The sequence below is a fragment of the Schistocerca cancellata genome, chromosome 1, assembly GCF_023864275.1.
Source record: "Schistocerca cancellata isolate TAMUIC-IGC-003103 chromosome 1, iqSchCanc2.1, whole genome shotgun sequence".
In the NCBI taxonomy this organism is placed as follows: domain Eukaryota; kingdom Metazoa; phylum Arthropoda; class Insecta; order Orthoptera; family Acrididae; genus Schistocerca; species Schistocerca cancellata.
Window position 1 is genome coordinate 133,734,498 of NC_064626.1, and position 24,666 is coordinate 133,759,163.

The window sequence follows — 24,666 nt, forward strand, 5'->3', positions numbered from 1 at the left end:
CCGCCACTCACCGTTTGTGGCATCGCTGGCGGGATATGATATCCGACCTTTGTATAACTTAACATCGTCATAGAGAATTTTATCTATTTCAACGGTTACGTTAATGACTGTTTAGCTCATACATCAATAGCTCAAACAACTACATTATTTCATTTAATTGTATGAGTTTTAGTTTAAGCAAAAGATCGTAGTACAGCTATAAAAATATCTTAATCACAACAAGAATTAACTAGAGAAAATAAAAATTGGAACATCCTACGTCTATCTATCCTCTGGCTGACAGTCTTGTGATATGTAGACAGTATAACAGTACTTATTTATCATGCAAAAATATAGTTGTCCTTCAGCAAATGGTATTTCACTTTTTAAATATATATTTATACAAAAGAAATGAATAAAATAATGGCTGTTACAACAGGTAAACAAACATACATAAATCAAAGAGAATTATGTGACTTATAGTGCAAGTAAGCTATAAAAGGGAATTAAAATTCAAGGAAACGATTTCCCGATAACGCTGCAGTTGTGTCAGAGGCGTAAAAGCTCTTGCATGATAGCTTCAACAGGGTGGATATTGGCTTACAAAGAAAAGTATGAGTAAATGAGTGTAGTGGCGTTAAATGAGGCGAAGCGTAGGGAATTAGATTAGGAAATGAGACACTTACAATAGCATGTAAGTTTTACCGTTTATGCAGCAATATAACTTACGATGGTTGAAACAACGAGGACATTAAATGCAGACTCACAATAGAATGATGTCTTTTCTGAACGTAGTCGTCCGTGTTGAAGCCTTGTACGGAAGTGAAGAAGACAACAATAGAAGCTACAGAAATGTACTACACAATAGTTCTGAAGATTAGATGAGTAGGTCAGACAACTATTGAAGAGGTACTGAATCGAAAAGAGGTATGTTGTACAACTTGACTAAAAGAACGGATAGGGTGTGGTGTCACCGCCAGACACCACACTTGCTAGGTGGTAGCTTTAAATCGGCCGCGGTCCATTAGTACATGTCGGACCCGCGTGTCGCCACTGTCAGTAATTGCAGACCGAGCGCCACCACACGGCAGGTCTAGAGAGACGGACTAGCACTCGCCCCAGTTGTACGACGACTTTGCTAGCGACTACACTGACGAAGCGTTTCTCTCATTTGCCGAGAGACAGAACAGCTTTCAGCTAAGTCCATGGCTACGACCTAGCAAGGCGCCATTAACCATTTCTGGAGAGAGTCTCACTTGTATCATCAAGAACGCTGTATACAAATGATGGATTAAAAGTTAAGTATTCCAGCAGCTACGTACTTTTCTTTATAGCATTTATTACGTATCCTGTTCCAGACCTCAAGCCCATCTGCGTTAGATTATAGCGTGCATTTCGGCCTCCTCTATCTACAAGGTGTTGGCACATTTGCCAACACATCATAGGGATATATGTGTTATCGCGTGACCAGACTCGGAAACTAGCAAAACATTGGTTTCCACGCTATACAAGGAGAAGGGGAGGATATGGCACAGTACGGCTTTAGCGTACACGAAACAGATAAAGCCTCACGTTATTTGTCAAGTTATGTGCCTTGGATGGGCGGTACATTCAATTGCAAAACATTAACTCGCGTCTATGCGATACTTGGGACTGCAACAGGAAAAATAATAGAAAACGCCACGCTAAAGGAAGGGACACGCCTCTGATCGAACACAAAATTAAAGCAATGCACTTTTACGCGCCTAATGTACATGCGGATCACTGCTTCCATATAAAAAAAAAGTTGGATTAAAATTACTTGATAGTTGGCACTTCACAGGTTGGAGCTGGTTTCGTCCAATCAGAGCTCTCAGCGTCACGCCCACACCGTTCACCGTCGCAAAATTGCCACAACAGTTGGTCAGTTCACTTCCAATTCTTTGTCCGGCTTTCTTTCTTCATGAGTTTGGACCTAGAGTCCTGGGTCTTGCTTTAGTATTTGGTATTTCATCACACATGATCGCCATACCAAAGCAATACGCACACAATGATTTTAACGAAACACGCATGTTTCATACGCAGCGCTAAACAAACACTACGGGATCCTTCCGCAAAAGACGTGATTCGGCATCACATGTGAGTACAGCCATTGTAACCACAGAAATCAGCTTGCATAAGAAAGCTTTGCACGAAGTTGCGTGAAGCCAAATTTTAGAAGGCGACAGGGTCACCAGAGTCGTATGCTACCAAACCCAGGCAATATAGCGGTAGTGCAGTGGCTAGCATATCAACACGACGTACGGAAGGTCACAGGTTCGAGTCTGGTCAAATTCACTGGAATCCCTTTGTTTCTAAATCTATTCGAAAGACTTTAATTACAATTTAATTGATTTAGATGTATTTTTTTATTACTCTTAATACTTCGCCGTCTCATTTTCATCGTGTTCTTTATTCTTCTCCTCTCATTCTGTTTTCTTTTGGAGTCTGCCGGTGTCGCCTATAATCTGCGACCAAGACTGGTCATCGGTTGGTAGCGCGTCAGCTCGTGAGTCAGTGTGAGGATAGTACCAACGATAGCAAGAAATTACAGTTTGCTTTTACAGCTTCAAATAAAATTTATTTCTCTTTAGCTTGCTCATAGAGGTTAGTCTTAATTGCCGTGAACAAAGCGATCGTGATTTTCAGTTTTGCTAAAAATTGTTGAGTGCTGTTTTCTCAGAAACATCGGACATCACGAGGGTGTGTTTCTATCAGGACATGAGTTAAATTAAATTCAGGGTTACAAAACACGTCATATACCGCAGTTCAACCATTGGTCGCTTAAAATCAGTTGTCGACAGAACATCAGGCATTTCTGTCATATGTCACAGTGGCCGCTTCGCGTTACCACATTAACAGCGTTTCTGAAGTGTCCCGTCCTGTTTGTGTGTCACCTATAACCGAGCGGTAGCTGGCAACTGATGTCACAACACTGCAGCAACAAGTGACAGACATTGACTATCAACTGCTCTTAGTCGGACTATAGTTTGACGCTGCATGAGTTTAGCAGATGCTGCTATGCTAAACTAAAGCATAGCCCTGGACTAAATGGGGACTCACTCCAGTAGACTACACGTGATTCTTAAGAAACAGCGTAGCGTGAAATCGAAGAAAGTGTGAAGGGTAGAAGTAAATTGCTTGTACACGGCGAGGAGGTAACACGTTTGAGTCAGTAGCAATAGCTTCCGCCATTGTCAGAGTAATACACTCATAAAAAAAAGTTCTGTATCACCCAGGTACCCAGACCTCCTGAAGATAAACGTTGACTGTGGACATTGTATCACAGACACAGTCCTTTGACTGTTTAGAGATGTCACCAAACCCACCCAAAGATGTAAACAACCACGCATGAGCAGTGCCTATTAGACGGAGGGTGTCCGACGGACGATCAGTTCCAGTCATTCCACCAGGAAGGAGGTACTCGGCTCGTGTTGTCTGTAGTTCAACCATGCCTAGACGGTCATTACCACGGTTAGGTCGCGTCTGCATTGTTACTTTGTGCTAGGAAGGTCTCTCAACAAGGGAAGTGTCCAGGCATCTCGGAGTGAACCAAAGCGATGTTGTTCGGACACGGAGGAGATACAGAGACACAGGAACTGTCGATGACATGCACCGCTCAGGCCGCCCAAGGGCTACTACTGCAGTGGATGATCGCTACCTACGGATTATGGCTCGGAGGAAACCTGACAGAATCGCCACCGTGTTGAATAATGCTTTTCGTGCAGCCACTTCACTCCCGACGTCCATGGCGAGGTCCATCTTTGCAAACACGACACCATGCAGCGCGGTACAGATTGGCCCAACAACATGCCGAATAGACCGCTCAGGATTGGCGTCCCGTTCTCTTCACCGATGACTGTCTCATATGCCTTCAACCAGACAATCGTCGGAGACATGTTTGGAGGCAATCTGGTCAGACTGAACCCATTATACACACTGTCCAGCGAGTGCAGCAAGGTGGAGGTTCCCTGCTGTTTTGGGGTGGCACTATGCGGGGCCAGCAACGCCGCTGGTGGTCGCGGAAGGCGCCGTAACGGTGAAACGCCCTGCTAAACCCTCAGGACAGGACAAGTAGTAGGAATTGTGGAAGGGGACCAGAATGTGCAGCTGTCATTTACACTCCAAACATAACACTTTAGTTAGTCGTCCATATATTACAGCGCAACGTCTAAGCTTGACTATCGAGAGAAAACGTCTTTAATTCTAAAACGGCTTAAGGCCCATGAAACAAATACAACCGATATAATACTTTTTTTTTTTTTGAGACAGAAGTCTCTAGGCTTTAACCTTGAATAGTATTTAAGGCCAAGCGATGGAAGACTTGACTAATCAGGTAGATCAAGTTTTTTAAAAGCGGCTGAAGGCCGATAAATTTAAAACAACATAACTACAATAACCTTTCAATAGGCAGAAAGCTCAAGCTTTATGACCAATAAGAAACCTTATTCCAAAACGTCATTTGTTTAAAAAAAATTGCAGCCAATTTTCCAAGGCAGAAGGCCCAAAGTTGAATGGTATTCAAGCCCAATTGATGTAAGAATTGATAAGTAAGAATCCAAAATTTTAAAGCAGCTGAAAGCCTATCATTTTAAGAACAACACAACTAAGGCAAATTTTCATCAGGCAGAAGGCCCACAGCTTTATCTTGAAATAATGTAATACTTGATAAACAAGAACCTTAAAACTTAAAGCGGCTGAGGGCCAATGCTTTCAAAAAAAAAAAAAAAAAAAAAAAAAAACAATACAACTACAATAAATTTTCAACAGGTATAAAGTCCACTGTTTTATCTTCCAAAAGGTAATACTTGATAAGGAGGATCCTTAAAACTTAAAGCGTCTTAAGGCCGATGCTTTTAAAAACAATAGACTACAGTAAATTTTCAACAGGCAGAAAGCCCATAGCTCAATCTTCCAAAAGGTAATACTTGATAAGTAAGATCCTTAAAACTTAAAGCATCTGAGGGCCAATGCTAAAATAAATTTTCAACAGGCAGAAGCCCCAGGCTTAATCTTCAGACAATGTAAGACTTGCCCAATTTAGAAAACTTACTTTTAAAATGGCTGAAGGCCGTTGATTTTAAAAACACAATTACAAGCACACAAATTCCAACCATCGGCTGTGAGCCATTAAAAATACACAATTAAACGCCAACAACAAGGGCAGTATAGGCAACTGCGCTCGGAAGTTTCCAGGGGGCTCGGTCTGCCCTTGAAATCTTACCGTTCGCTTAGGTGAGACAAGAAGTCGGCCCAAATATACTCGATCCGCCGGCAACACAACCAAGAGGCAGTCAGGGACCCACCTGACAAGACGACTTGCTATCTTCCGACCAGTATACGAGAATTCCAAAGCCCAAACGTTACAGACGTAGCCACCCACAACCAAAAATACATTAAGCTGTCAAAAACTACACACCATGTTTGACAGCGACAACAGGTGAGTAAAGGCCACTGCCTGCAATTACGTCAGCGACCAGGGTAAGTAACCGGGACACTTACAGCGACAAGCAGAAAATTGCGCTGGTGCACTTGAATTTCAAACCGACAAATATAGTTAATTCCACCACACGGCGGCTAAATCTTCACCAACTCGAACACTCGCTGCTGCTCCCAGGAATACCACCAACAGCGAACCAAGGGGACAATGTGAACAGATGTGGCTTCGGTAATTAAATCACCATTCAACTTTCATGTCCTGGGTCGATGAGCCACGAACCTTGTAGCACTCGGAACAGCCTCCACACACTCCGACAGCATAGAGACCGCCAGAAGGCCCGGCCGACTGCGCTGTGCTTTCTTGCTGATCCACTCCAACCGACCGACTCAATGCCAGTATGCCGACAACATTTAAAACAAGTTGTCAGTGGAAATAACACCACCTACACACACAGTTAAACAAAAACTTGCACGATGACTTGAATGACACTCAGCAGAGGCTGTGCAATCATGAAGACAAACGGAAGTCTATACACACACACAGCCAACCGTGGAGGTAAGAATAGAGGGAGACGCCGTGACGTCACAGCTGTGAAGCTATGTGAAGCCGAGGGCAGCCATCTCAATCCGACCAGAACATTGCTGCTGTAAGCGTGTGTGCATAGGCTTGTCGCTAGCTTTTGGAAGGATTTTGCGCTATTATGGTGACTTGTGTGGTGTTCGGATGCACGAATCGTTCTGATTGTGATGCGAAATCGAAGGGAATAACGTTTCATGCGTAAGTTGTCTCGTTAAGTGTGATTTTACAACTTCATTGTGAATGAACGTGTGCTACATCGGTACTTGTACTATAGCGTGTTTTTCTCCTGTATGATTTTAGATTTCCTAAAAATGAAAGTCGGAAAGCTCTGTGGGAGAATGCCGTGAGGAGGAAGAATTGGCGTGCGTCTAAATGGAGCACTATATGTTCTCAGCATTTCCGAGAAGAGGACATAGACCGAACTTCCCTTTCAACAGTAAGGCTCCGAGAAAATGCTGTACCATCAGTTTTCCCTACACACCCAAAACATTTGCAAAAGGTATGTTAATTCAAAGAATTAAATTCTTAGTTTTCAAGATCACGTTTCAGTATAATACGCACGTATCGTCGATAATCGAAGTGTTGAGTAACCCACTTTGTCTTCATCATGTACCGAATTAAAAGGTAACACTACATTAACTGGCGTAAAGTATAGGCCTAAACAGGACACTGTGTAGATTTGCCATTCTATGTACCGTATTTCAGTAAATATTGGTGGTAATGAACAGTGTTTCCCAGTAGTGTAACGTAACTGAAATGTCCCAGTACGTATTACAAACAAGATGTATGTATGGGGCTTTGGAGGGAGGGTATAGCTAACTTAGTTTTCAGTTTCTATTATTTAGTTTGTGATACACGTTTATTACTGAATTAACAAAATTGTATCGTTTACATTGAAGGCTAGCTATTCGTAATATTACATTAAAAACCATTTTTAATCAGAAGAAACGCGGAATTTCGCCTTTACGAGATTTTATTTTAAACAAAAACTTTGAAACAACCAATCTGATGACGTTACATGCGTATATGGTGCAATTAGCGAGTGTAATACACGCAGCGCTATAGCACACTGGCAATGTTTTGGTCAGAGTGTCATGGCAGCGAGCCACGCCCCCATGGCTTCAAAATGTAGTACGGCTGGGACACGTCGCGCCATCTCCCCTTATTCTTACCTCCATCCAGCCAACCCATAAACGATCGGCGAGCCAATTCACATCGTCAAGTAGGACGACCGACCGACGATCCACGAAGACCGTCCCCGGCTCAAGTGATGCGTGGCGGCAATGGTCGGGCGAGTTATGGACATCCAGGCCTCACTGCTGCTCCAACTCGACTGAACTAGTGCCGCCTTCTAACTGCACGACTGGCAGGTCCGAACTGCCCTCCTGGCACGTTCCAACTCAATCCACGAGAGACGACAACCGGGAAGTAACAGCAGTGCTGCAAAGATAATACGTGAGGGGTATATCAATAGGCGCTGCTAGCTGCCGCTGACAGGCAGACAAAGCAGCAACTCAGTGACAACAGAAATTGAAACTAACATAACGAGGTGGCAACACGAAAAAAAAAAGAAAACCAGGATGTAAAGTAAGAGATGGCACAACGGCTGTACGATACATGAATGCCAGCCTCCGACCGATAGTGCAACCATATTGGCAGCATAATAGCGAGGCATTCATCTCCATTGACGACAATTCGCCCCCCATCGTGCACATCTTGTCAATGACTTCCTTCAGGATAACGACACCGCTCGACTAGAGTGGTCATTATGTTCCTCAGACATGAACCCTATCGAACATGTCTGGGATAAATTGAAAAGGACTGTTCATGGACGATGTGACCCACCAACCATTCTGAGGAGTGGGACAATCTGGACCAACAGTGCCTTGGTGAGCTTGTGTACAATATGCCACGACGAATACAGGCATGCATCAGTGCAAGAGGACATGCTACTGGGTATCCTAGGTACTGGGATGTACAGCAATCTGGACCACCCCCACTGAAGGTCTCGCTGTATGGTGGTAGAACATGTAATGTGTGGTTTCCATGAGAAATAAAGAGGGCGGAAATGATGTTTATGTTGGTCTTTATTCCAGGTGTCTGTGCAGGTTCCGGAACTCTCGGAACCGAGATGGGAACACAGAATGCATAGGCCACAGGAGGCAAGGACCAAAAGAGGCTACACAGACAACTAGTTTCCTTACGGTTATCGTGTGCGTCGTGTCAATCAGCGCACGTAACATCTCCCACTGATAATGACTGATTTGCTGACTCGCTCTCCAGGCCTGCAACATACTACGATAGAGAGCTCCAGGTAAAAAATACATTATCTAGTAGCTTTTCAGCATACAGGCCATCGCCAGTGAGGCGGAAGAGATTGAAGACTACTTTGTGACACCAAGACGAGGCAAATATTGTGACTCTTGACACTGAGTGACATTGCCCTTAGCGGTCGAAATAACATTTGTATCAAACAGGATCACACGTGTGACAGTTAACGTATAGTTTAGCTCCTACTCAGGTCAATCGGCTCTGAGATGTAAAAGTAAGCCTACAGTTTCTTTGTTTCACGGAAAACACAACTTCATATACAATTTTTTTTCAGTACATGATAATAGACACTAAACCTACCTGTAATCTACCTTCAGTTCAATGAATCTGATCATTGTTGCTTTATCTTCAGGGGTCTGTCACCCAGGAATTGTTATAATGATGATGTTTGGTTTGTGGGGCGCTCAACTGCGTGGTTATCAGCGCCCGTACAATTTCCCAACCTTTGCTCAGTCCAATTTCGCCACTTTCCTGGATGATGATGAAATGATGAGGACAACACAAACACCCAGTCATCTCGAGGCAGGTGAAAATCCCTGACCCCGCCGGGAATCGAACCCGGGACCCCGTGCTCGGGAAGCGAGAACGCTACCGCGAGACCACGAGCGGCGGACAGGAATTGTTATAGCGCCAGATACGACCGTAAGGTGTCTACCTTGATTGTTTCTCAGCATATTGACACGACAGTAATCGCTAGCTAATTTGGCGCTCCGTGTGGGGCCAAAACAGTATAGCTCCTGCAATACCCCTCTTCTCTGCAATTCACACTTAAACTGGCATCTCTTTGCATATTTTGTGAGTGTGAAAGTGTAACTCGTGGGCTAATTACGAAGCGTATAAACGTCAAACGTATACTTTTTTTACATTGTATAGGGTCCTTTATGGTCAGATAACGTTACTTCGTTGCGAATGACATTACAAAAACCTAGTTTTTCTCAGCATTTAGTGAATATGAACTTGTGTGAAACAATGTTGTAGCAATTTTAGCCTGTAAAATTCCTAAATACCTCTGTTCTCTTTATCGTCCTATCGTATACGTTCCCTGAGAGACCCAGGTTGCTCTGTTAGTAAACTCAGTATGGAAGGCCCATGTCTCTTTCTATTGATGTGGCATTCAATTACAGCGTGCCTATTCATGGAGGTGCCGCGAACAGTGTCGGTAAATTAAATCACTTAAATAATACGCGGTCGTAGTTAAATCTGGCTACGGTAATGTAATTTCATTGACTATTCAGCACAGTAGATCGTTTAACAGACACGGGGGACATCACAGAATAGCAGCTCGCGTGCGCGGTGGCGGCTGCACCTGGTGCCACTCTATTTTCCAGCCAGGTTCATCCAATTAATTGCAGTTGCAGAGGCGGCGGCTGCATTTGAAACGCGCACGGATCGCGTGGTCGAGACTCTCCAGTGGCGTGCTGTGACGTGACGTGTGCAGCGCAGTGCGGCACGGGCGCTGTTCCGTAATTACCACGTGGCGGGTCAGCGCTGTCTGCTGCCAGCCGGCCCTGGCTGCTGACTGCTGCAGCTGACGCCGGAACGGCCCGTCGGTAAGTGCGGCAAGTGAGGCGCAGCCGTCTGCACAGGACTGTGCAGAGGTAAGAGGAGGGAGAGGTCGGGTCTTCTGTACACCTTACGCGCTGTAAACTCACAAAGTAAACGCCGTGATTTTTTCCACATTGTACAAACCCTAGGGACTGACCGATGAGAGGATACGGAAAAAAAAAAAAAAAATCTAGTGAACGTATCTCCGCAAATGCGTGCTTTCCATGCCAGAGACCATTTATTCAGTCATACTTTGCTACAGACACAGAGGTCTAATTCGCGCAGTACCATGCAGTCATAGTTATACTGGGTGATTCAAAAAGAATACCACAATTTTAGGAATTTAAAACTCTGCAACGACAAAAGGCAGAGCTAAGCACTATCTGTCGGCGAATTAAGGGAGCTATAAAGTTTCATTTAGTTGTACATTTGTTCGCTTGAGGCGCTGTTGACTAGGCGTCAGCGTCAGTTGATGCTAAGATGGCGACCGCTCAACAGAAAGCTTTTTGTGTTATTGAGTACGGCAGAAGTGAATCGACGACAGTTGTTCAGCGTGCATTTCGAACGAAGTATGGTGTTAAACCTCCTAATAGGTGGTGTATTAAACGTTGGTACAAACAGTTTACAGAGAATGGGTGTTTGTGCAAAGGGAAAAGTTCTGGACGGCCGAGAACGAGTGATGACAATGTAGCACGCATCCAGCAAGCATTTGTTCGCAGCCCAAAAAATCGACTCGCAGAGCTAGCAGCGAGCTGCAAATTCCACAATCAACTCTATGGAGAGTCCTACGAAAAAGGTTAGTTATGAAACCTGAACGTCAACTACCCGAGGCGATGGATCGGCCGCCAGGCAGCCCGTGACAGAGCACTTCATCACTGGCCTCCCCCTGCGATTTTTTCTTATGGGGGTATGTTAAGTATATGGTGTTTCGGCCACCTCTCCCAGCCACCATTGATGATTTGAAACGAGAAATAACAGCAGCTATCCAAACTGTTACGCCTGATATGCTACAGTGAGTGTGGAACGAGTTGGAGTATCGGGTTGATATTGCTCGAGTGTCTGGAGGGGGCCATATTGAACATCTCTGAACTTGTTTTTGAATGAAAAAAAACCTTTTTAAATACTCTTTGTAATGATGTATAACAGAAGGTTATATTATGTTTCTTCCATTAAATACACATTTTTAAAGTTGTGGTATTCTTTTTGAATCACCCTGCAGTGTACATAGTTCCCTCCTAGAGGATGGCACTGTTCATCTTACGTCATGCCTTAGCGCTCTTTGCTGCCATTGTTGTTGTTGTGGTCTTCAGTCCAGAGACTGGTTTGCTGCAGCTCTCCATGCTACTCTATCCTGTGCAAGCTTCTTCATCTCCCAGTACCTACGGCAACCTACATCCTTCTGAATCTGCTTACTGTAATTCATCTCTTGGTCTCCCTCTACGATTTTTACCCTTCGCGCAACCCTCCAATACTAAATTGGTGATCCCTTGATGCCTCAGAAAATGTCCTACCAACCGATCCCTTCCTATAGTCAAGTTGCGCCACAAATTTCTCATCTCTCCAATTCAGTTCAATACCTCCTCACTAGTTATGTGATCTACCCATCTAATCTTCAGCATTCTTCTGTAGCACCACATTTTGAAAGCTTCTATTCTCTTCTTGTCTAAAGTATTTATCGTCCACGTTTCATGTCCATACATGGCTACACTCCATACAAATACTTTCAGAAACAACTTCCTGACACTTAAATCTACACTCGATGTTAACAAATTTCTCTTCTTCAGAAATGATTTCCTTACCGTTGCCAGTCTAAATTTTATATCCTCCATACTTCGACCATCAGCAGCTATTTTGACCCCCAAATAACAAAACTCCTTTACTACTTTAAGTGTCTCAGTTCCTAATTTAATTCCCTCAGCATCACCCGACTCAATTCGACTACATTCCATTATCCTCGTTTTGCTTTTGTTGATGTCCATCTTATATCCTCCTTTCAAGACACTGTCTAATCCGTTCTTTCATCACACATTTCTACAATTTCTTCGTCATCTGCAGAGCTAGTTGGCACAGAAACTTGTACTACTGTAGTAGGCGTGGGCTTCGTGTCTATTTTGGCCACAATAATGCGTTCACTATGCTGTTTGTAGTAGCTTACCCGCACTCCTATTTTTTTTTCATTACCCCTATTTGATTTTGTATTTATAACCCTGTATTCGCCTGACCAAAAGTCTTGTTCCTCCTGCCACCTAACTTCACTAATTCCTGCTATATCTAACTTTAACCTATCCATTTCCCTTTTTAAATTTTCTAACCTACCTGCCCGATTAAGGGATCTGACATTCGACGCTTCGATCCGTAGAACGCCAGTTTTATTTCTCCTTTGCTGCCATAGTAATTAGTAATTTTGTGTCCGATTCACTTTTTTTGCTGACTCGCCGTGTGGTACAGCGTTGTACACAATGGTTCCGCATTCGAATCGAGAGTTTGCCGATAAGGCGTTTACTTACGGGAAAGCAAATGGTAACGGCGTCGGGCAGTAAGGCTGTATCAGAAGACCTATCCCCGCAGACAACAACCACCAGCGTTCGATGTTTGCAACAGAGTTCCGCATTTTATCTGAGACATGGAAACAGGAAACCACGAAGGACTTACCCGAAATGTTCGGACAGCGGAATTGGAAGAAAATGTGACTAACACTGTGGAAGGCGACACCGTGTCAGTACCAGGCAGATGGCCCATTAGTACAGGGTACGCTGGAAGACTGTTCGGATCATTCTCCAAGACAATTGTTACTTACAGTGTGTGCAGGGCTTACTAGCGACAGACTTTCCACATCGGGAGCAATTTTGTTACTGCTTTCTTCACCAGGCAACCACGATTCCGCGATTTGTATCATGTATCCTACTCACGGATGAGGCCACCTTTAAGTGTAGTGGTATCTTCAGCTCTCATAAGGGTCATCTCTGGGATAGTATGCAGAACTCCCGTGGTATGGTGACAGCGAATGAACTGCATCGCTGCAGCCGGAATGAGTGGGACGGGGTAACTGGCGACCGTATTTTAGGGCCAGTCTTTCTTCCACATCGCCTGACACGCCGGACCTATCGGTGTTTCTTGCGGGTGACGTTGGCTCCCCTGCTGGAGGAAATCTACATCTACATCTACATCTACATCTATACTCCGCAAGCCACCTGACGGTGTGTGGCGGAGGGTACCTTCAGTACCTCTATCGGTTCTCCCTTCTATTCCAGTCTCGTATTGTTCGTGGAAAGAAGGATTATCGGTATGCCTCTGTGTGGGCTCTAATCTCTCTGATTTTATCCTCATGGTCTCTTCGCGAGATATACGTAGGAGGGAGCAATATACTGCTTGACTCTTCGGTGAAGGTATGTTCTCGAAACTTTGACAAAAGCCCGTACCGAGCTACTGAGCGTCTCTCCTGCAGAGTCTTCCACTGGAGTTTATCTATCATCTCCGTAACGCTTTCGCGATTACTAAATGATCCTGTAACGAAGCGCGCTGCTCTCCGTTGGATCTTCTCTATGTCTTGTATCAACCCTATCTGGTACGGATCCCACACTGCTGAGCAGTATTCAAGCAGTGGGCGAACAAGCGTACTGTAACCTACTTCCTTTGTTTTCGGATTGCATTTCCTTAGGATTCTTCCAATGAATCTCAGTCTGGCATCTGCTTTACCGACAATCAACATTATATGATCATTCCATTTTAAATCACTCCTAATGCGTACTCCCAGGTAATTTATGGTATTAACTGCTTCCAGTTGCTGACCTGCTATTTTGTAGCTAAATGATAAAGGATCTATCTTTCTGTGTATTCGCAGCACATTACACTTGTCTACATTGAGATTCAGTTGCCATTCCCTGCACCATGCGTCAATTCGCTGCAGATCCTCCTGCACTTCAGTACAATATTCCATTGTTACAACGTCTCGATACACCACAGCTTCATCTGCAAAAAGCCTCAGTGAACTTCCGATGTCCTCCACCAGGTCATTTATGTATATTGTGAATACCAACGGTCCTATGACACTCCCCTGCGGCACACCTGAAATTACTCTTACTTCGGAAGACTTCTCTCCATTGAGAATAACATGCTGCGTCCTGTTATCTAGGAACTCCTCAATCCAATCACACAATTGGTCTGATAGTCCATATGCTCTTACTTTGTTCATTAAACGACTGTGGGGAACAGTATCGAACGCCTTGCGGAAGTCAAGAAACACGGCATCTACCTGTGAACCCGTGTCTACGGCCCTCTGAGTCTCGTGGACGAATAGCGCGAGCTGGGTTTCACATGACCGTCTTTTTCGAAACCCATGCTGATTCCTACGGAGTAGATTTCTAGTCTCCAGAAAAGTCATTATACTCGAACACAATACGTGTTCCAAAATTCTACAACAGGAAATGACATTGATGATTCGAAGGGTTATGCGGCTGCTACACGATGGCGCTGCAGCCCACTTCGCCGTTAGCGTCCCGACAGATCTCAGCGGCACAGATTTGTAGAAACAGGGTGCTCGGTAAGATATGGGAAATCATCAGGTCGTCCAAGCACATCTGACCATGTCGTTTAGCAAGTGATACAACGTTCTGTCAACAGCCCTGCGAAATCGACCCAGCGTGCATCTCGCTGCTTGCAAATCCCACATTCGACTGTTAGGCGTGTGTTGTGAAACCGTCTGCATTTGAAACCGTACAGATTAGTAATGAAAGACACTGACAAAATAACACACAAGAACTTCTGTGTGGATATGTTAAATATAGTACATGAGGATTAACATTTCTTGGACAAAATCATCTTTTCTGACTAGTCGACTTTTCACTTAAGTGTCACAATTAACACACCTAACTGTATGATTTGGGGCACTGAAAATCCACATCAAACTTTGCAACATGTCGGTGTTAGCCGTAAACTGAACTTTTTTGTGCATTGAGCAAGAACAAAGTGTACGGACCCTTTTCTTCCGTGAGAGAACCATAAACTGGATAGTGTACGTGGGTACGTTACAACAATTTTTGATACCACCGATCGATGAGGATGACCAAGAACGAAATGCTTACTTCATGCAAGATGGTGCGTCACCCCACTACCTGGCTGACGTGCGGGATGTTTGGCCGCTTTCCAGGTCAATGGATTGGCCGTGATGCGTCAATCGCTTGGCCCCCGCGCGAGTTCTGCTTTTAAACACAAAGGAGAGAGCGGTTAGGTGGATGGTTTGTACTGAAGGCCTCCACGATTGGGATCACTTGTCTGGTAAAGTGATTGAGAAAGAACTGGGAGTCGATGCGGAAGACATAGTGGATGGTTTAGCAGAGCTTTGGAATATTAGCGTTCAGCAAAGGCAGAAAGAACAGCTAGCATTCCTTTGGAATTTCTGACATTATTAGGGGAAATGGCAACAAAGAGACTACTCAACTTTGTGGGTAGAATCTATAAGTCTGGAAACATACCATCAGACTTTTGGAAAAATTTAACTACCTCGAAGGTAGCAAATGCAGATAAGTGTGATAACTAATTCACAATCAGCTTAACAGCTCATGAATCTAATCCATACCTTTCATAAAAATAGATGTATGTATGTGTGCGGCTATATATTCCACATTTCCTCCTAAATCACTGGACCAATTTGAACCAAGCTTTATTCAGATGTCCCTTACTGTCAGATAATTTGTATCGGGCGAAGAATAACCCACCTATCATAGCGCAAGAGATGCCTGAAAATTTGCGACATCATGCATGACGTTTAAATGTATTAATTCACACTCCTGGAAATTGAAATAAGAACACCGTGAATTCATTGTCCCAGGAAGGGGAAACTTTATTGACACATTCCTGGGGTCAGATACATCACATGATCACACTGACAGAACCACAGACACATAGACACAGGCAACAGAGCATGCACATTGTCGGCACTAGTACAGTGTATATCCACCTTTCGCAGCAATGCAGGCTGCTATTCTCCCATGGAGACGATCGTAGAGATGCTGGATGTAGTCCTGTGGAACGGCTTGCCATGCCATTTCCACCTGGCGCCTCAGTTGGACCAGCGTTCGTGCTGGACGTGCAGACCGCGTGAGACGACGCTTCATCCAGTCCCAAACATGCTCAATGGGGGACAGATCCGGAGATCTTGCTGGCCAGGGTAGTTGACTTACACCTTCTAGAGCACGTTGGGTGGCACGGGATACATGCGGACGTGCATCGTCCTGTTGGAACAGCAAGTTCCCTTGCCGGTCTAGGAATGGTAGAACAATGGGTTCGATGACGGTTTGGATGTACCGTGCACTATTCAGTGTCCCCTCGACGATCATCAGTGGTGTACGGCCAGTGTAGGAGATCGCTCCCCACACCATGATGCCGGGTGTTGGCCCTGTGTGCCTCGGTCGTATGCAGTCCTGATTGTGGCGCTCACCTGCACGGCGCCAAACACGCATACGACCATCATTGGCACCAAGGCAGATGCGACTCTCATCGCTGAAGACGACACGTCTCCATTCGTCCCTCCATTCACGCCTGTCGCGACACCACTCGAGGCGGGCTGCACGATGTTGGGGCGTGAGCGGAAGACGGCCTAACGGTGTGCGGGACCGTAGCCCAGCTTCATGGAGACGGTTGCGAATGGTCCTCGCCGATACCCCAGGAGCAACAGTGTCCCTAATTTGCTGGGAAGTGGCGGTGCGGTCCCCTACGGCACTGCGTAGGATCCTACGGTCTTGGCGTGCATCCGTGCGTCGCTGCGGTCCGGTCCCAGGACGACGGGCACGTGCACCTTCCGCCGACCACTGGCGACAACATCGATGTACTGTGGAGACCTCACGCCCCACGTGTTGAGCAATTCGGCGGTACGTCCACCCGGCCTCCCGCATGCCCACTATACGCCCTCGCTCAAAGTCTGTCAACTGCACATACGGTTCACGTCCACGCTGTCGCGGCATGCTACCAGTGTTAAAGACTGCGATGGAGCTCCGTATGCCGCGGCAAACTGGCTGACACTGACGGCGGCGGTGCACAAATGCTGCGCAGCTAGCGCCATTCGACGGCCAACACCGCGGTTCCTGGTGTGTCCGCTGTGCCGTGCGTGTGATCATTGCTTGTACAGCCCTCTCGCAGTGTCCGGAGCAAGTATGGTGTGTCTGACACACCGGTGTCAATGTGTTCTTTTTTCCATTTCCAGGAGTGTAAATCTATTACTGCTTTGCTTATAACTGTATTCGTAACATACTTTGCAGCCAATATTCACATATGCCGCTGAATGTTTCTACAAAAATATATCACTATACAAGACATGGTTCGAGAAATATGACGTCACAAACCCTAAGATGCGTGAAAAAATGCCACAACGTGCATGAAGTGTTAACATATATATTCTTTACTACTAACTCCCACAACTTAAGGAAATCCCTGACACCTGGCAGCTCTTTTGACAGCTTTCAATTGCGAAGAGTAAAAGGCGTTAGCGAAAACAGCAGCCGTCTATAGAGCTACAGTGAGGCGTTGCCATAGATTTACAAAATCGCGCTGTAGGCACGCGAAGCAGCTGATTCAAAATGGCTCTGGCCCGAGGCAAGATTCGAACCTGCGACCGTAGCGGTCGTGCGGTTCCAGACTGTAGCGCCTTTAACCGCTCGGCCACTCCGGCCGGCCGAAGCAGCTGAGTTTCTACCTTTGCACTTAATGTATATTTCTTTCCACCGCTGTTTCATAACTTCAAAGATGTTTTCACGAACACGTTGAAATGAAACTTTTTCGACGCTGCATTACGAACACAGTTCATTTTTTTCTTTTCGTTTCTAATAGGAAATTGGCAAAATGAATATCCGGGCAATGCCAGGTTCGTTGCTAGTATGCTTATAAAAATAATATACAGAAGTATGGAAAAGAAATTCGAGAACCTCTGACTATCAGTCTGACTTTTCAAAATGTAAAGGCATGAGACGTTGCTATTAACAGTGGAAGAAAAATCCAGACACATGAATATTATTTTTCGACCTAGAAAAACAATCCGACAGTGTAAAATATTGCAGATTGCTCGAAATGCGAGAAGAATAGGAGCACGCTGTAAGTAAAAACATGCACTATACAATATGTACAAAAACCAAGGGGTAAAACAAGACTGGAAGAGGATGTAAGACAGGGATGCAGTCTTTCGCCCTTCATGTTTAGCATCAAATTCAGGCTGTAAGGATATCAATCAGAAGGTTTGTCTATGACACTGCTATGCTCAGAAAAGTGAAGATGTACTAGCACAAACGAAGAAGGCATTCCTGGGCAAAAGAAGTCTACTAGTGTAGCACTGCGCATGCGTGAACTTAGAAATCGTTACCGGAGCCACAGACTATCTGGATTCCGGCACACCCCTTAAGAACCACTGCTGATACATTTAACACAATGGAAATACCCTGTCTGAAACTTGGTCCTAACGTAAGATTCTAAGGTGGGAAATTGCCATAAAAATCAATTAATAAATATATTTTAAAAAAAAAGATGAGTAAAATGAGATAAAAAAACATTTTCTATTTCAAACAACAATCAGATCAAAATAAACTGGTGCTTTATTACAAAAGTTCGTCTTCATACACAAAAAACAAAACAGGCCGGCAATATGAATCTAACATGATAGAAAATTAATCAGCACAAGTATGATGTCCGGGGAACGACAATGGACTCAAGCTGAACATTCCCTCAAAGATGTGATTAAACCTCACATATTTGAATTTTAGTGTGCTGTGGCTGGTTTTCTGAACAAAAATGAAAAGAATCTGCCTTGTGGCCGTCCGTGTATCTATACAAAGTGGGAAACTCCCACCTAAGGATCCAATGATGCACAATATAATCTCCAATCTCTTTCGATCTCTGTGAACGTGAAAATGTGGGTCAGCACGGTATTTGCAACAGCCCAGATTCTGAGGATGGCGCTATGTCGTCGGGACGATGCCCCAGTACACAGCAACAGAATAATCGCCCCCTCACTGATCGATCACATGAAGTCGCCTGTAACACGACCGATCCAAGAGCGTCCTCGATCTTGCGTCCCTGCGCCCGACTCCGCTGCTTGTGTCGGCATTGCAGCGAGTACCAATCAGGCAAAATGTTATTTACCTCTGTCCTACGGCTTGAAATGTTAAATAATATCCCACCACAGAATATGCCAAGTAGAGGGCCAATCGTGGCACACTCCCCCCTCAAAATCTGTTGCGGTTATTCTCGTCTGACGTCATGAGGCGATAGACGAATCAGAGAGTTGTTTATGCAACACGCCAAGCGGATGCGAAGGCAACTCCACTAGATCCCGCTTCCACAGCAGCAGGCCTGACCTCTTCAAAAATAATGAATTCTCTCCAAATGTTATCAGGTGGTTGGCCAGCGCTTGTCTCAAACCCACTAGCCGGGCAACAGACAGTGCCGCACTCCGCAACATCCAAAATCGCGTCTTTCTTTGAGTGACGTTAGCGACCCACAAGCCTAGCTCGAGTGGCTCTACGGCCCTCGTAAGCCAGGTCCGTCATCGCCTGAGTGGCGAGCGGACTGCCCCGTAACTTCCAGTGTTGTGTGCATCCGCCGTTCTCCAAATCCTGGGAAAACAAACTGCACGGTTCCCAAGAAATCCCTTCGATTAAACGAAGTAATGTCAGACAGACAACCTTTGCATTTTTCGCAAACACAGTACTCAGAATCAAGTGATAATCAGAGTTAAATAAACTGATGAGAGTCACGTCTCCCACATATCTCTAGTCATGGCAAGGAACAGACAGTGCCGGCCGTTTTGACCGAGTGGTTCTAGGCGCTTCAGTCCGGAACCATGCGACTGCTACGGTCGTAGGTTCGAATCCTGCCTCGGGCATGGATGTGTGTGATGTCCTTAGGTTAGTTAGGTTTAAGTAGTTCTGAGTTCTAGGGGACTGATGACCTCAGATGTTATGTCCCATAGTGCTCAGAGCCATTTGAACCTATTTTTTTTTTTTTTTTTTTTTTTTAACAGGCAGTGTTAGATTATTAACGAAAAGAAGCAAGCCAGACTGCTTGTAGCTTTTCATTACCTCCAACATTGATGTCAATATGAGGAAAGAATTTCTGAGAATTTGTTTGGCGCACACCACTGTGTGAAAATGAATCACAGTCTATGGGAAATCCATACATGGAGAAAATTGAAGCGTCTGAGATGTGGTGCTAAGAACGATGTTGAAAATTAGGTGGATCGATAAGATGAGGTATGGAGAGGTTCTGCACAGAACCTGCGACGAGAGGAACTTTAGGAAAACGCTAATAAGAAGAAGAGACAGATGATGATGAAAATAGTAATGTTAAAGTGAAATATGAAGTATTGTCTCCTGACAGTAGTAGGAAAAGGGGCAACGATTTAATAATAGTAAAGCAGAAATCAGAAATTGTTAATTTATTGGATCATGGTTTCTCTGATGAGTTAAAAACGAAACAGTCATCACAAGTGGTAGAGTTTAAAAAGGATAAATTAGATATGAATGATCAATCAGAAGTTTGATTTAGTTTTGATGATTCTGGTGTTGGAGCTAGTTTTTCGTCACCTGAGTGTGATAAAAAGCCAGCTAGTGAGCAACCCAAAGATACTGGGGCTATTGATTTAAATGTAATATTACAAGCAATAGCTGCCAGTAATGCAAAAATGTCAGCCAGTAATGCTAAAATGACAGCTGAATTAGAGTATGAGATTGTGGCCAGCCAAACTAATTTCAATAAACGATTGGAGGTAATGGACAATACCTTCAAGGCTGGTTGCAGTAAGTTGGAAGAGGATCTGGACAGTTTGAATTGTAAAATTGATTACAATCATGAGAATATTAAGAAAAATGTTGCTCAAAAATTTTCTGAAATGTATAAAACAGTAAAATCCGATGTAGCTGAGGTGCACAAAGACTTCCAAATGGAAGATGCGAAGCTGGAGCACAAGTTAACAGAAAAGATCGAGGCGGAATCTGAACTGTGCTCAGATAGGTTTAAGGATGTTAATATAAAAGTAAACATATGTCAAGCAGAAGTAGATGCAATCAAAACTAATACTACTCATATTGTGCAAAGAGTAGATAATGTTGAAATGAGAGTAGAAAATATTAGTACTAACATTGCTAACATTGAGAGTAAAGTAGCTTCAGTAACATCTGGTAATGGTAGTATACAACAAGTTGTAGCTGCAAACGCCGCTTTTGTCGGGTGTCGGCAGTTCTTGCGGTTCGATTCAGATAAAAATATCCACCCGGTAGATTTCTGGGACGATTTTAAAGATCTGATTCCACCAACTTGGTCTGAACGAGAGAAAATCTCATTTATTAGAAGCCATTTAGCAGGTGACGCCATGCGTTGGTCAGCTGATGTTATGTTGAAGTGTAAAACATTAACGGAATTTAAAACAGCTTTCATTAATGAGTATTGGTCTAGCAATAAGCAAAATGAAGTGTTGAGAGAATTTTGGAGTGGAAAACGCTTCAATGCAGGCAAGGAATCTATTAAAGAGTTTGCTAGGTCATGGATTTCACGTTTGTCACATTTGGCCGAAAATCTAAAACCTGAAATGATAATACTAGGTGTTGAAGCCAAACTGCCATGGTATTGACAAACTAGAATTATATCTGCCCCTAGAGAGAATCTGGATCGTTTCATTGAATATTTGGAACGTGTACAGCGTGTGGCTGCCAATGAGGATCAAGCACGTAATAACAGAAATGCTAATAACACTAGTAGTAATTTTAAGAACGAGCAGAATGGCAATGTAAACATCAGAACAGTAGGTATTCGCCATCCTAAGAGAGGTAGGAATTGGAGAAATAATTATCAGAACCAACAATGGCATCCAAATGATAGTAATTTTGTTCCGAACAAAATTATGCAGGTAAACAACAGTGCGGAAAGCAATGCTGTGCCAGTTAAATATAATGGAAATAAAGGAAACAGTAGTAGCCCGAGGCAGGAAAACTAGTTCCCGTCTATGAGGACACTGGCGCTGACCAGGCGGTTACTTTTCCTAAGCCAGTAATTACAGTAATTGGTAAGACAGATCAGAATACTCAGACTGAACACGTGGATGAGGAGTCGGTAGCATCTAAGGATACAGCAGAAATATTAGATCTCTCACAGTATTTGATATATAACGTGTTAGAGACGCTTTCTAAGTGGGAAGAGAAAGAGAAGGCGCAGCAGTATAACGGTAGGGAAGAGCTACAAAATACTGAATTGTCAGGTGAAGAAGCAGAAGAAATTCATGCTTATATTTACGATGAGCTCTTATCTAAAGTGCCTGTGCAGGATGTTGATACTGTACTAATAGATTTAGGACAGGAGGTAAGTGAGAATGTAGAGGATAGCCTGTTGGGGTTCGATGAACCCAGTAGCTGTGACCAGTTGTCACTTGAGAAGGAACCCAACGATAATAATGAAAGTGGTTTAGCTGTAACTAGTGTTATGCCCCGTCTGGAGGCGCAGAATCGCTCGGACTAAAGTAATTTGGGTCATGTTCAGCAAACTAAATGTAATGAACTCGTGCGGTGTTTCGATTTAAAATGAATAGACCGACTGGAAAAGGCAGCTGAAAATGTAATTCAGGAAACCCCTACACACTTTGACCTAAATGTAATGAAGCAGATGTTGATCACTGTAGTTGGCGACAAATACAAAAGGAAGTATTGGATGAGTTTGAGGAACCACCTGTACAAACTAGAATAAGCCACCCTATAATAATAGTGAATATGTTGGGTATTAATGTACGTTGTCTCTTAGACAGTGGAAGTGAGGTGAGTGCAATATCTCAGTCCTTCTTTGATGCATTACCTGGTAAAGACAAGCTTACAGTAATGAGGGTATCAGGACTAAGAATAATTGGTGCTACTGGCAAGGTGTCAAAAATGGTAAAACAAGAAGCTTTGCTGCCCTTTAACATTAATGGTAATTTAATTGATCATCCATGCTTAATTGTAAACAATCTCAGTATTGAGGTTCTAATTGGCATGGATTTCTTGTCGAAATATCAGAGTGTTGTTGACTTTGAAAGAAGCCAGTTAAAAATGGTCTTGCCGATAACCGGAGTAATTACCGTACCTTTTATTAATAAACATGTAGTAACTAATGATGAAACTTGGGAGCTGCCTATACGAGTTCTGAAAAGTAGGAGATATTGGGACGAAGGTGTCAATCTTAGTAAAAGTAAGCTAAACACAGAAGAAGAAGAAGCAATTATTTTGGACAAAATAGAAGCTAAACTGCAGGAAATCGATAAAATTTCAGCTAATCAGAAGGAAGAACTGAGACAGGTTTTAAAAAGGCATCATAATGTATTTTCAGATCGACCTGGTGTGGTCAAAGGTTATGCATGTCAATTAAAGGTGAAATCTGGCCAAGTGTTTTTCAGGAAACCATACCAAATACATGTAGCTAGGAAGGAGGCAGTTCGAAAGGAGATACAGAGAATGCTAGAGAGGGGTGTTATTGAAAAAGCGGTCAGTGAGTACAATAATCCTCTTGTTGTTGTACCAAAAAGAGACGGGAGTGTCAGATTGGTCTTGGACGCTCGTTGGTTGAATGAAATAGTGGTTAGGGAAAGTGATAGACCGCAGAACATGGACGAGTTATTGCAAAAGTTCCGGGGAGTAAAATTCTTAACTTCTATGGACATCACGTGTGGATATTGGAATTTGCCAAGGCGGAAAGTTCAAGGAAGTACACAGCTTTCTTGTACGAAGGAGTTTGTTACCATTACCGTGTGGTACCTTTCGGACTTAATATCTCTGTCTGTGCCTTCGTACGTGTGATGTGCCATGTTTTAGGACCAGCCTAAATTAATAAAATCACAGTCTACGTAGATGATCTGTTAATAGCAACTCCTACCTGGGAAGAACACATAGTTTTAATAGAGGAAATGTTAGAGGCTATAGAGAGAGGTGTCATGAAACTAAAGATTGAAAAGACAGAGTGCGTTAAAGAGGAAATAGGTTTCTTGGGATATATGATAAGTGGAAAAGGTATTCTGCCTGACCCAGGCAAGCTAGCAGTCATTGAAAAATTTGAGGCTCCCAGAAACAAGAAGCAGTTGAGATCGATGTTCGGTCTTTTCGGCTTTTATAGGCGTTTTGTTAGTGATCAGGCTTTTAATGCGCCCTGTCTTCACCTCCTGCTGAAAAAGAATACCCCTTGGGTTTGGACAGCTGAATGTCAACAGGCGTTCGAGGTGCTTAAACAATCTTTAATTAATAGTCCTATTTTACATCATCCTGATTTTGAAAAACCATTCTGTGTGTCTGTTGATGCTAGTGGCTATGGTATAGCTGTGGAGGTATTCCAAGTAGAAATAGAGAACGAACAAGAAGTGCATAAGACTATAGCTTTCGCAAGTCGATCTTTACAGGCAGCAGAGAGAAATTATGGCATCTCAGAACTGGAAGCATTGGCAATTGTATTTTGGGTACAGAAATTTGAGCAGTATCTATTAGGTCACAAGATAATTGTTTACAGTGACCATAAGGCGTTGACCTTTTTAAAGACCTGTAAGTTGAGGAATGCTCGTTTGGTAAGATGGTCATTCTATCTCCAGCAGTTTGACCTTGAGGTTAGATATATTCAAGGGAAGGATAATTTGATAGCTGATGGGTTATCTAGAAGTGCAGAACTCTGTGACGACGCGGGAATTACAGCAACAGACCTAAGTGAAGTACGAATGTTTGCGTTGCACGAAGTAAAGGAAGAAAGTGCTTTGAAGAGGGTGATTAAGAACTTGAGACGTGAGCAGAATG